General features: G+C 38.8%; 1 pseudogene; it reads right to left on the bottom strand.

The window, feature by feature from the left end:
• Window positions 1-4,302: 4,302 nt before the first annotated feature.
• Window positions 4,303-5,707, bottom strand: LOC128590636 (olfactory receptor-like protein OLF2; annotated as a pseudogene).
• Between the last annotated feature and the right edge of the window lie 8,067 nt (window positions 5,708-13,774).

Below are 13,774 nucleotides of genomic sequence, written 5' to 3' on the forward strand. Positions count from 1 at the left end.
CTACCATAACAATAATCAGTACAGGCACAGGTTCTGGCTATTAACCTGCAGGTTACTTACCATCTTGATGTCATTGCTGATGAATTAGTTTGCTAAGGCTGCTACAACAAAGTACACAGATTGGGTGGTTCACCCAACACAAATTTACCTTCTCAGAGCTTCAAAGGCTAAAAGTCAAGCTATTGGCAGGGTCATTTCCTTCTGAGCGTTGTGAAGGAAGCGTTTGTACCAAGGCTCTCTCTTTGGCGGCTAGATCACCATGTTCATCCTCAGGCTTCACATCATTTTCCCTCTGTCCATGTCTGTGTCTAAATTTCCTCTTTTTGTGAAACCCAGTCCTATTGGAGGATCCACCCTAAGGATCTCATCTTTAACGATACTATCTCTAAATATAGGCACGTTCTGAGGTTAGGACTTTAACATATAAATTTGAAGAGGCCAGCCACAGTGATCACTCCTATAATCCCAGCACTCTGGGAGGCCAAGGCAGGTGGATTTCTTAAATTCAGGAGTTCAAGACCAGTCTGAGCAAGAGCAAGACTCCTGTCTCTACTAAAAAATAGAAAAACTGGCCAGACATCATGGAAGGCACTTGTAGTTCCAGCTACTTAAGAAGCTGAGCCCAAGAGTTTAAGGTGGTTATGAGTTATGAAGCCATGGCACTCTACTCAGGGTGACAGAGTGAGACTCCTCTGTCCCCCCACCCCCCAAAAAAGTATATGTTTGAAGAGGGAGAATATAATTCAGCCCATAACACCTGATTATTTTCATTTCTGAGATAAAGCAATGAACCCTTGTTGAAGTATGTTACTTAAAGTCATAGAACTAACGAACAAAAATTAGAATTCTGACTTTGTGCCTGTAGCACAGTAGTTACGGCACCAGCCACATACACGGAGGCTGATGGGTTTGAACCTAGCCCTACTAGATATTAGGACTCAAACTTTGAAAAATTAGATGTTGCTGGTAGAAAATGGATAAACTGCAAATTATTTTTGTCCAAAGAAGATAGAAATAATTTTTATTAGAAAAGATAACCCAAGGTTTATCACTGCATTGTCCTGCAGGACATTAACATTCCTATTTCAGCATTTTCCACACCCCTCTCCTTTCCCTCCTCTTCTCTCCTCCTCTCTCCCTCTCTATGTGTGTGTGTAATCAGCTCTGTCATTCCATACCATTTACAAGTTTAAAAAAAGTCTCAGAATTTTAAACATGTGCTCACTAAAAGATTTACCGATATAACTTTTCAAAAATTATATCTTAGTATTTGATAAACTGATGGATTAGTGAACTTCCAAGCATATATTTAATTAATTAATATGTCTGGGGCAAATATCAACTTTCATATTTTGTGTTTAGATGTCTGGACCAAATCTGAGAAGCAGCAAGAGGACAGGGACAACCTGTGGTGTGCCCTCAGCCCCACTCAGAGAGTTAGAAGTGGCCCACTATGACCAAGGTGTGTGAGCAAGCAGGCCTGTCTCAAGGACACTCGATCTCCATCAGTGCTGCACCTAAGCCAGCCCTGAGAGAGGGAGGGGCAACTTCCCAGATCCAAGTGAGGGCCAGGAGGTGGTAGGTGCCTGAGACAGAGGGAGCCTGAGCCTGCAGAGAGGATTGTCAGAGAAGCAGCCGTGGTGCTGGCCATTAGCATTTGGCAGCCAGATACCACTTTCTTTTTTTTTTTTTTTTTTTGGAGATAGTCTTACTATGTTGCCCTTGGTAGAGTGCCATGGCGTCATAGCAACCTCAAACTCTTGGGCTTAAGTGATTCTCTTGCCTGAGCCTCCCAAGTAGCTGGGACTACAGGCTCCCGCCATAATACATGGCTATTTTTTGGTTGTAGTTGTCATTGTTGTTTAGCAGGCCCAGGCGGGGTTCGAACCTGCCAGCCCCGGGGTATGTGGCCAGGGCCCTAACCACTAAGCTACAGGCACCAAGCTCAGATACCACTTTCTAATGGCTTGTGAGCAAAGGAATTTAGACAAGAGGCCATAGCAGAAGGAAGTGTAGGCACTTATTTTTCAGGTCATAGGGGACAGACAGTCTCTTAAAATTCACAAAAATAATTGAAGGAGAAATGGTGAAGATGCTTTGGTTTCAAGATAAAGGATATGGGATAGGAGAGGTGCCTTAGCAAAATTCAGATTTTCATGTTGATATCACTTCATTTAAATGCAGATTTAGGAGAACTGAAGATATTTCATTCATTCCACTCTTAAAGCAAAATTGCCATAAAAATATTGCAGCAGGCTTGGAGCCTATAGCTCAGTGGTTAGGGTGCCAACCACATACACCAGGGCTGGTGGGTTCAAACCTGGCCTGGGCTTGCTAAACGATAATGACAACTTCAACAAAAAAAAATAGCCAGGCATTGTGGCAGGTGCCTGTAGTGCCAGCCACCTGGGAGGCTGAGGCAAGAGAATCACTTTAAGACCAAGAGTTTGAGGTTGCTGTGAGCTATGACGCCATGGCACTCTACCAAGGGTGGCATAGTGAGACTATGTCTCAAAAAAAAAAAAATTGCAGCAAATCTTATTCTATTCATGTGACCAGTCTTAAGAAATTTTAAGAGTCATCCCTATACTGTATCTTTTTTTTAATTCAATTATTGAGATTTATTATAGGATTTTCTAACACCCAACCATTAAGAGATGACCACTTTTAACATTTTGTTTAGACTACAATTCCAGTTTATTTCATAGTTACACAGAGAAGCAATATTGATAATTATAAATGATAGAGTAATGTAAATACAACTTGTTCTTCATGTTTTTTCCACTGAACATATACTTATGTTAATAACTCTTACTTTACAACTTACCCTATATCACTTGGGAATTTCATTTTTTTTAATTTTGAATGACATTAAATGTTACAATGGTATAATCCTATGACCTCATCAAGGGAGACTGAGGGAGATTGAGGCCCCTTTTCCAGCAGCCTTTGCAGAAGGCCCTAATTCTTCACTGCTGACTTCCTGGTGCAGTGCTGGATAGTTGTCGACAGCACTGCACCTGTTCACCAGAATAAGGACAAAAAGGGGAGCACACAGACTTACTCTCAGAGTATGGGGTTCAGTAAAGCTCTGGGACCGCTGATCCTGGGGACATCTGCTGACATAATCAAAGCACTCTGGTGAGGAACAGTGGGTCCACGAGGAGATGTTCTTTACGTCAAATGATCTCTGTCCCTGATAACTTACTTCAAAACTAGGTCAAAAGGCAAGAGGTATTGATGTATTTCACATGAGGTGGAAATACTAAAATAAAACACAGTAAAGGGATTCTTCTGGCAATTTTACAAAGCCTCCTTTTTGCATAATTTTTGTTAAGGACATTGATTTACTTATTGAATAATTACTTTTGAATGTCAACCTGGACCCAAACATGATAGGTAATAAAGCAGAAATAATGACAAACAATACAAGGACCTTTCTTGTATGGAACTTTGAGTTTAAAAGAGCAAGAGATTCCTTATTTATTCTTCCTCACTTATTTACTGCTTATTTACTTCAAAGTGCTGTGTTGAACATTTACGTGGTAATGATATTATCGAGCAAGAACACAAACCAGACTATGTTTGTGTCTCTGAGCCTTTATCTGAGCAACTGTGATTATTAAACCCATTTTTCTTTTTACATCTCCTTCCCTAGACTCTACTTTCACTCCATGAAATGAATTTGTATTACACTATTATATTGCCAAGTCCTTCTAAGGATTATCTACCCTTAACCCCAAAGTACTTTGGTAGATAGGCTGTCATAGAACACCCAGTTTGCTACTAATTAGAAGCAACCTTTTCATTTCTTTGGTTTGATTATCAGTGTATTGCCTTCTTTTATTTTTTAATTTAATTTTTAATTAAATAATAACTGCATACATTTATGGGGCACAATATGATTATTTGATATAGAATGTAGAATGCTTAAATCAAACTGATTAACATAACCATCACCTCACTTGTTTTTTGTGGTGAGACATTTATAATTTACTCTTAGTTATTTTGAAATACACCCTTGCATTGTAAATTTAGGGAGGCTCATGTGGGAAGAAGGTTTGCTATGATCCATAATAATCTGGGACATACTTATGAATAGAAAAGGGAATTATAAAAGACCTCTCTCGGCAAAACAGAGAAGACTAAAACCAATAATTTTGTACCCTACACATGATTTAGGTGCAAAGCAAGTAACTGAAAATACCTTGAAGGTTACAGTGAGACTACAGGAATTCAGGTCAAAGCAGGTGAAATTCAACTCTCAAACTGTCTTAGTATTTTTAAATGGACATCATAGTTTCATCCAGAACATAACTTAGTGATTATTGCTTTTTTCAGCACATCTTTCACATCCTTATTCCTCAAGCTGTAGATGAGTGGATTTAACATAGGTATGACAACTGTGTAGAAGACAGAGGCCATCTTATCTGTGTCCATGGAGTAACTGGAGCTGGGTCAGAAATACATGAACAGGAGCGTGCCATGAAACAGAGCCATGGCCGTCAAGTGGGAGGCGCAGGTGGAGAAGGCTCTGCATCTTCCCTCTGCGGAGTTTATTCTGAGGATGGCAGCTACAATGTTGCTGTAGGAGAGAAGCACAGTGACAATGCTGAAGCCCACAATGCAGCTGATGAAAGAGAACATCACTATCTCGTTCACAGACGTGTCTGAGCTAGACAGGGCCAGCAAGGACGGGATGTCACAGAAAAAGTGGTTGATGACATTGGAACTACAGAATGACGATCTAAATGTGCAGCAGGTATGGATTGCCAAATCCACCAGGCCAACAAACTAGGCAGTGCCCACCAGCTGGGTACATAACCTCCCAGCCATGGTGATCCTTTAAAGAAGTGGGCTGCAAATGGCAACATAACGGTCATAGGCCATGACAGCCAACATGAGACATTCCACATCTGCAAAGGCCCCGAAAAAATACATCTGAACAGCACATGCATTGTAGGGAATCCTCTTTTGCTTAGATAAGAAATCAGTCAGCATCTTGGGAAAGACAGTGGAGGAGTAGCAGATGTCACAGAAAGACAGATTGCTCAGAAAATAATACTTGGGTGTGTGAAGTCTGGGGTCCATCTGGATCAGCAGGATCATCCCGAGGTTGGCAACCACAGTTACACCATGAACCAAGAGGAATAGTAAAAACAGACCCTGCTGCACATCCTGTCTGCCAGAAAGCCCTAAGAAAATAAAGTCACTAAACATGGTGCAGTTCCCAATAGTTATCACACAGATCCAGAGATCCCTGGATGGGGAAGAAGAAAAGAGAAGTGGTAGATTAACACCATCTTACTATGTTAATAGTCTAAGTGCTGGTCCTTTTCGTTGTATCTAAAAATATATATATATTATATAAACTATATATAAATAATGTACAGTTGTTTAGAATAAACTGACTCTAGGGAAATATACTCATTTAATGTAAATCATTTAATGTAATGTGAATGGTTTTATAACCATGGCATTTCTTATACATGTAAGGCATGGTACAGAGGTGGTAGCACACTTTCATCAAATCAAATCATGTTATTTTCATACACACCTATTATTACTTATGTTGATGAGTTTTGGTACTTCTAATATGTTAAGGAATCCTCAGAGTTCAAGTTAATAGCTCTTACAATGAGTTAATGCAATAACCCATATCTTCTGACAAAATTGTCGTTCTCAATTTTGTAGAAATGTATCTCATGCTAGAGAGTCATGGATAAGTGAGAAGTGCAAATAATTATATACCATTATTTTTCTGTCATAATCCAAACTTTGGAGCAGGCAGAGCAATGACAGATTCCTACAGGTGATATTCCTCCACTTCCCCATCAACCCCTCATGTCCCATCCAGTTCCAGGGAGGCAGCCTACATCCCATGGTCATTGGGATACAGAGAGCCTGTGGTTCACAAACCACTGGAGTAGAACGGTTGGTAGTTGCTGGAGAAGCAAGGGAAAGGGTCTCCATGACAATGAGCTAGAATGGACAGATAAGAATATTCCACAGCTAACCTTGCTCCTCCCTGAGAGCTACCAGTGCTCACGGGAGATTATAAAGCACATTCTGAACCTGATGGTAGGGATGTTGGGAGCACAGATGGCAGAAAAGCAGGAAGAGGACTGTGGTCACCATGTGAGTTCTGCCCTGATCAACACGAGTCTACGTGACCCATTCACCAACAGATCAGATGTGTAATGATAGACATTCTTACCCCCACGGTCCTACAACCACAGAGGTTAATTTATTTTTTTTGTTTCATAATTTTATTTTATTTATTTATTTTTTATTGTTAAATCATAGCTGTGTACATTTGTGCAATCAAGGGGTACAATGTGCTGGTTTCATATACAATCTGAAATAATCTCATTAAACTGTTCAACGTAGCTTTCGTGGCATTTTCTTAGTTATTGTATGTAGACATTTGTATTCTGCATTTAGTAGGTTTCACCTGTACCCATTCTGAGATGTACCCTAGGTGTGGCCCCATCCATTACCCTCCCTCCACCTTGACTTCCCCCCTCCCTTCCCCTTCCTTGGCCCTTTCCCCATAGTCTTGTGCTATAGTTGGGGTATAGCCTTCATATGAAAGCTATAGATTAGCTTCGTAGTAGGACTGAGTACATTGGATACTTTTTCTTCCATTCCTATACTGTATCTTATAAGACTGAAGAAAACTTATCCTTAGTAGTAGAGATCCCATTCGTGTTAGTATAAGAAAAGATAATTAGCTGCGGTTTTCAAACTTCAAATTTTTCTCTCAGTAACATGCTTATCACATTAGATGAATAACGGCAGATCTGATCATTGTTTTATCTTTGAAAGATTCTGTAAACAGAGTCAGGGCCTTTGGTTTATGTCTATGAAAAAATATTTCTGGAAATTAAATTAAAAAATCATAGCAGAGGAACAAGAAGGAACAGAAGATCATCTAGAAGGCAAAATACATCCAACCAAGATACTTTTAAGAGTAAAAGGGGAAGCTATTAAGTATTGTGGGAACATAGTGTAAACCAGCACTGTGTTGAGCCAACTGGGATTTAAGGTGGCTTGAAGAAGGGGAAGGAGTAGCAGAATAAAGCTTAAATAATGTTTCTTAGATATTTTCAGAAAACAGAAGTGTGCTTGTTATGAACACAGAGATGTGCTGTCCAGAGCGAATGCCCCTTAAGAAAGTCCTAGAACCCGGGAGTGGTGGCAGCAGTCAGGCTGTAGAGGGCTGCCTTGCCCAAGATCATGGTCTTCCTGAGGCAGGTCTGGCCATTTCAATCCAACACGGGACAACTCCCTTGGGCCGTTTTGCTCCAGAGCTTCCCATAGGCTGATTTTTCCCTCTTCTCAGAGGCCTCCCTAATAACTCTGCATACTGAGCTCCATCTCAGAGTCTGCTTTCAGAAATCCCAACCTGGGACAGCAGGCGACAGTGATATGATAAATAGTGCTGTAATAACTCATGGCAAAGTAGCCATAAGCATGGGCTCTGAAACACACACACACACAAGGCTGCTGGTTTGAACCTGGGCACCACTACTTACTAGCTGTGTACCAATGAGCAGGTTGCTTCGCCTTCATTTATTCTTCTGTAAAACGTAGGTAAAGATAGACCCTGCCTCGCAGAAGTGTGGTGAGAGTGAATGAGCTCCACCTGTGCAGTACTTACATCAGTGCTGAGCATATGGGAGGCCTGGGTGAGTCTCAGTTCCCATTACTAGCATCCGTGATACCATTTTTAAGCTGTCAGCCAAAATTGGGAATAATCCAGCACCTTCAGGGCATAGGAAGCGCATAACAGCTCTGGATTGTCTAAGTTACCCCTCATAGGGCCCTTTCCCACATCCCAGTGCAGTATGGACTTCCTGAGCAGGACCCAGGGCCTCCGTGACTCTTAGATTACCCAGATTCCATTTTCAAGGATGAAATTCCCTGCCTAGGATTTAAGTTTATCCAAATTCTAGATTTCAGGTTGCTATATGCTGATATTTCCAAACTAGGTTCCCAGTAGCTGCTCCTGGCCCTGCTCAACATCCCATAACCTGCTCACCTAAACCTCTAATGGTAGTCCTGTTATAGTATGTGAGACTCCACTAAGCCTGATCATTTGGCATGTCCATCCTGTCTTTGCTTCCCCTCCAGACCAATTTCCCAGCTTTGAACACAGCTTCAACTCCTGCCCGAAGAAGTAGCCTCCTCTCTTTCCCCCTCACCCCCTCATTCTCTACCCCAGCCTTTGCTGGTGCCTCTCAGTTTCAATGTGTAGGGCAGAAAGGAAATCTCTCATGGCAACAAGCCACAAGTGACATGGGGATTAAATGGCTCTATGATACCAACTAAGGTGAATTTCAAGAGGCTGAGGTCCTATGGTAAAGAAAATCTTCCCAAGTGACCTGGGCAAGAGAACACAATAGGTCAACCAACTGCTGTGGATGTGGCACTCTGGTTGTAACAGCAGTAAATGCTTCTATAGTTTGAAATGAATGCTTCTTTTTGAAACATTGGTCATTCATCATAAGTAAACGATTTGTCAGAGAAAAAAGAGGACTATTTAGTCTTTTATTTTTAGTCTTTCGATAATTACATCTAAGACTGGAATAGTGAAAACTAAAATTGTCTACATAATCCCTTGTTTCAACATATTAGCCAATTTTTGTTAATAAAAAGTATGTTTCACGCACGATTAAAGGATTTTAATTGTTTCTTTTTAAAATTAAAATTAAAATTGATATAAGGGTACATACAATTGGGTTATATTGTTTCCATCTGTTAGGTAAAGTACAAGTTGCAATTGAGCCCTTCACCCAGGAGGTGTGCGGCATACCCCTACATCGTGCCTGTTAGCTGAGCACTTACCACTCCCCCTCCCACCTCCCCACTTCTTAAATTTAAATGTATTTTTCTTTTGTGTGGGTATGTAGTTGTTCACCTACTAAGGATCTGGAGAATACACTCCTAAGTAAAGTATTCCAAGAATGGAAAAGCAAGCATCCAGTATACCCAAGATTTTAAATTTTTAAACAAAATTTCTCTTTATAAAATGAACATTTTTATTGCTGAAGAAAATATTTAGAATAAAGCATTTTTAGTTGGAATAAGTTAGTTTTAGTAACAGTTTTCCCTGATGTTTTAAAATATGTCATGGATAAAATATTTCTTTTTTTTTTTTTTTTTTTGTAGAGACAGAGTCTCACTGTACCACCCTCGGTAGAGTGCCGTGGCGTCACACGGCTCACAGCAACCTCTAAGTCTTGGGCTTAGAGCAATTCTCTTGCCTCAGCCTCCCAAGCAGCTGGGACTACAGGCGCCCGCCACAACGCCCGGCTATTTTTTTTGTTGCAGTTTGGCCGGGGCTGGGTTTGAACCCGCCACCCTCGGCATATGGGGCCAGTGCCCTACTCACTGAGCCACAGGTGCCGCCATATTTCTTAATGTTTATGGCTGGCTTTGATAAATTATTTCAAAATATTTCTTCATAATTTTATAAATCTTTCTTTTAATTTGCTTTGATAAATATGACAACTAAATCAACTAAATAACTAAATCAGTTGTTTTCTGATGTTGATTTAAATTGTCTTGGGGAAAAAAAAGTCAGGATTTATCCCTGCTTCAAACCAGACTGTGTGAACTTTCTTTTTTAATCTTTTAAATTTCATATTAATATAAGATATGAGGGTACATATGAATAGGTTACATTTTCTGCATTTGTAAGGTATAGCCTGAGTTTCAGTTGGGCCCTTCACCCAGGAAGCATGCCATAAGGGAGGCACTTACCAAACTCCCTCTCCCCTTCCCCCCATCTTGGATTTAATTATTTTTTTCTTGTATAAGCCTGTAGTTGTTGATCTATCACTTTCAGCTTAGTATTGCATGCATGGGATGCTTGCTTTTTCATTCTTGAGATATTTTACTTAGGAGAATGTTCTCCAAATCCATCCAGGTAAATAAAAAAGATATAAAGTCTCCATCTTTTTATGGCTGAATAATATTCCATTGTATACATATGCCACAATTTATTAATCCATTCATGAGTTAATGGCACTTGGATTGTGTCCACAACTTTGTGACTGTGAATTGAGCTGCTATAAACATTACAGTGCAAATGTGCTTATGATAAAATGATTTTTTTTCTTCTGAATAGATACCTAGTAATGGGACTGCAGGATCAAATGGGATGTGAACTTTCTGAACTGAAAATTCCAGGCTTGCAGTGAAACCATATCAATAAACAAGGAAGGACTTCAGGACCACCATTTAAGTTGTGATGACAAATTGATGACAGTAAATGGTTTGGTTCAAATCATGTCAACTTTAGAAAATAATATATATTCACCTATGTATCTTGTAGTAAGGTTAAAGTTTCAACTAACCATGATACACATTAAAGTCATTTACAATTGCAACCATTTCTTTGCTCATAGAAATCTACTGTGAAGGTGCCAAGTGCTTAGAAAATAATGCTATGTATTCATCTACCCTTTAAGTTTCCTGCTCATGCTCTGGGTATGCGTTCCTAGGCTGTCCTGTAAACATCTCTGTTCTATCAACTGTCCCTCAAAAGAACAGTCAGCACTGCAGGAGACCTAGAATACAGGCAGCTGTATTATTATTTAAATTCTAATATAGGCAGCTATTTTTAAATCTATTTAAAACCTCATATTTAAAGATCCCAATGTTGTTATATCCTATATTTATTGTGCAAGTGGCTTCAAATATTTCCAGGGCCCATATTTCACCAGCATGCTACTGCAACTCTTAGAGGAAAAAAAAATGTTTAAGGCAGAGAATTTTAGCTACCCATACCCCAGTGACATTTGAGGAGATTTCACAAGAGTATTTAACTTCCCTCCCACCAAATCCTGTTTAGTAGGCGTAGCTTGTCAACTATAATGGTTTTCTTTTCTTTCAGACACTGGAAACGTAAAAATTGACACTGGGTTACATATGTTCATAACCAAAATAAGAAAAACTGAATTGAAATTCATAATCGTCCTCCTTCAAACTATTCCAAATTTGAAAATTATTATGAATTTTTCAGCTATAGAAAAACTATGCATAGCATATTTTGGGTCAACTCATATTTCAGGTAAAATAATCAGGATTCAAGTTAATTTCATTTGCCTTTAATTTACACATACTTAGTAGAACTGCTGCCTCTTTTATGCTTGCATTTGGAACCATCACAGAGTTCTGAGGTGATACAGAAACATCTTTAGACAAATATTCTATGTCAGAGTTCATCCAATTAGCTTAATATGCAAAAAACAAAGCTTAATGAAAACATTCCTAATTCGTGTTTCCAATTATCAGGGAGAAATTAATTTTGAATACATTTGGTGTTCATAGAAAAGACCTAAATGCCTAGCCAAAGTTGTTTTAATAAGTCTAACTATAGCCTAATAAAATGTACAGACTAAGTAAAAGAATTTAAGTCACAGAAAGGTCACTAGATTGTATAAGGATTCAAAACTGAATGCATGAGAATGTAAATTAGCAAAGTCATTATGGGAAAATAATATGGAGGTTCCTTGGAAAAGCTAAAAATATTATAGAATTACAATATGATCCAGAAATCTCACTTCTAGGAATATATTCAAAGGAATTGAAAACAGTGTGTTGTAGAAATAGCTGCACTCCCATGTTCAGCATTATTGTGATATTATTCACAAATAGTTGAGATATGGAAGCAACATAGGTGAACAGCAAATGAACACATACAGGGAGTGTTGTATATACACAATGGAATACTATTCAGCTTTGAGAAAGAAGGAAATTCTGTCATTTGAGAAAAATATCAATGAATCTGGAGCACACTCTACTAAGTGAAATAAAACAGGCATAACAGACAAATGCAATCTAAAAAAGTTGAACTTACAGAAATAGGGAGTAAAATTGTAGTTGCCAGAGGCTGTAGAGAGAGAAGCGATGGATCAAATGGTAAAAACTAAATAGGCAGGAGAGATAAATCTGAGTGCTCTATTATTGCACAGCATGGTGACTATAGTTAATAATAATGTACTGTTAAAAAAAAAAAAAATGTGGGCAGTGACTGTGGCTCAAAGGAGTAGGGCGCCAGCCCCATATGCCAGAGGTGGCAGGTTCAAACCCAGCCCTGGCCAGAAATTGCAAAAAGAAAAAATACAAATGCTCATCATCCCTAATCATCAGAGAAGTGAAAATCAAAACCACCTTGAGATAATTGCCTAACCCCAGCGAGAATGGCCCATATCACAAAGTCCCAAAGTTGCAGATGCTGGCACAGATTTGGAGGGGAACACTTACATTGTTGGTGATACTGCAAACTAATTCAGCCTCTTCAGAAGGAAGTATGGAGAATTCTCAGAGAATTCCAATTAGACCTCCCATGTGATCCCACAATCCACTACTAGATATCTACCCAGAAGAAAAACATCATTCTATCATAAAGACATTTGCACTAGATTGTTTATCACAGCTCAATTTACAATCGCCAAGACGAGGAAATAATATAAATGCCCATCAACCCAGGAATGAATTAACAAATTGTGGTATATTTATACTATGGAATATTAGTCAGCCATGAGAAAGATAGAGACTAAATCTTTTGTGTTAACCTGGATGAAGTTGAAACACATTCTCCTTAGTAAAGTATCACAAGAAAGCAAAAACAAATATCCAATGTGCTCCATGCTAATATGAAGCCAGTAGATAATCTAATACATGACCAAATAACAGAAAAACTCATTTCAATTCAAGTTGGGAGTAGAGAGATCAAGGGAGGGGGAATATGGGAGGAGTGGAGGGGATCGGTGTGCTCCAAATTAATGGGCACAATGTAAGGATATATGGCACACTTTGGGGGTGTGGGACACAACAACAAGAAGGACTCTACCTATCAAAGGCAAATATCATAACCTAGTTGTTTGTACCCTCACATTAAACTGAAATAAAAATAATAATGTACTATATATTTCAAAATTGCTTGAAGAATAAATTAAAATGTTCTCACTGCAAAAAAACTATAAGTATGTAAGGTGATACCTATATCAATTAGTTTAATTTAATTATTCTATAATATATATACACACATCAAAATATTACATTGCAGCATATAAACATATAAAATTATTATTTGTCAATTAAAGCAAAGCACAAATACTGATGCTATTTGTAAAACACCTATGAAGTTATGAGGTCTAGGTGCTGAAATAAGACAATAGGTAAGCAAAATAACTTTAGCTTCTGTATGCACGTGTACATATATGTGTGTGCATATGTGTGTGTGTGTATACATATATAGAGAGAGAGAGCTTGTGTATACTATGTGGAAATATATATATACACATATGTATTCCATAGTTGAAATAATGTAAACCAAATGGGAAAGTTAACTGACTCATGTTTGTTAAAATAAAAAAACACACACACAGACATGGAAGTGGTACATTTTAACTTCAATAACTAGACCAGGGTTTGAATTTCTCTAGATATGTCTGCAAGTCACTCACTCCACCATTACCCACCACTACCCTGTTGTTCTTTGAATGTCTGCTTTATTATTAGACATCTTCTGGAATGGCTACCTTCATTAGCCAAGAACCATGGCTTCCATCAGATTCTAGGATCTCATGTTCTCTGTTGCATCACTTAGGAGAACGGAGTTTTCATTCCATTATTATATTTGACATCCACAAAAGACACTTAACATCCCAGCTTGTGTGATACTGTCATTTCTGGGACCAAGAGAATAGAATAATTACTTGAGGTGGAAGGAAATTTAGCTCCCCAAAAGAAAAGAGAA

The sequence above is a fragment of the Nycticebus coucang genome, chromosome 1 (assembly GCF_027406575.1).
Source record: "Nycticebus coucang isolate mNycCou1 chromosome 1, mNycCou1.pri, whole genome shotgun sequence".
NCBI lineage: Eukaryota > Metazoa > Chordata > Mammalia > Primates > Lorisidae > Nycticebus > Nycticebus coucang.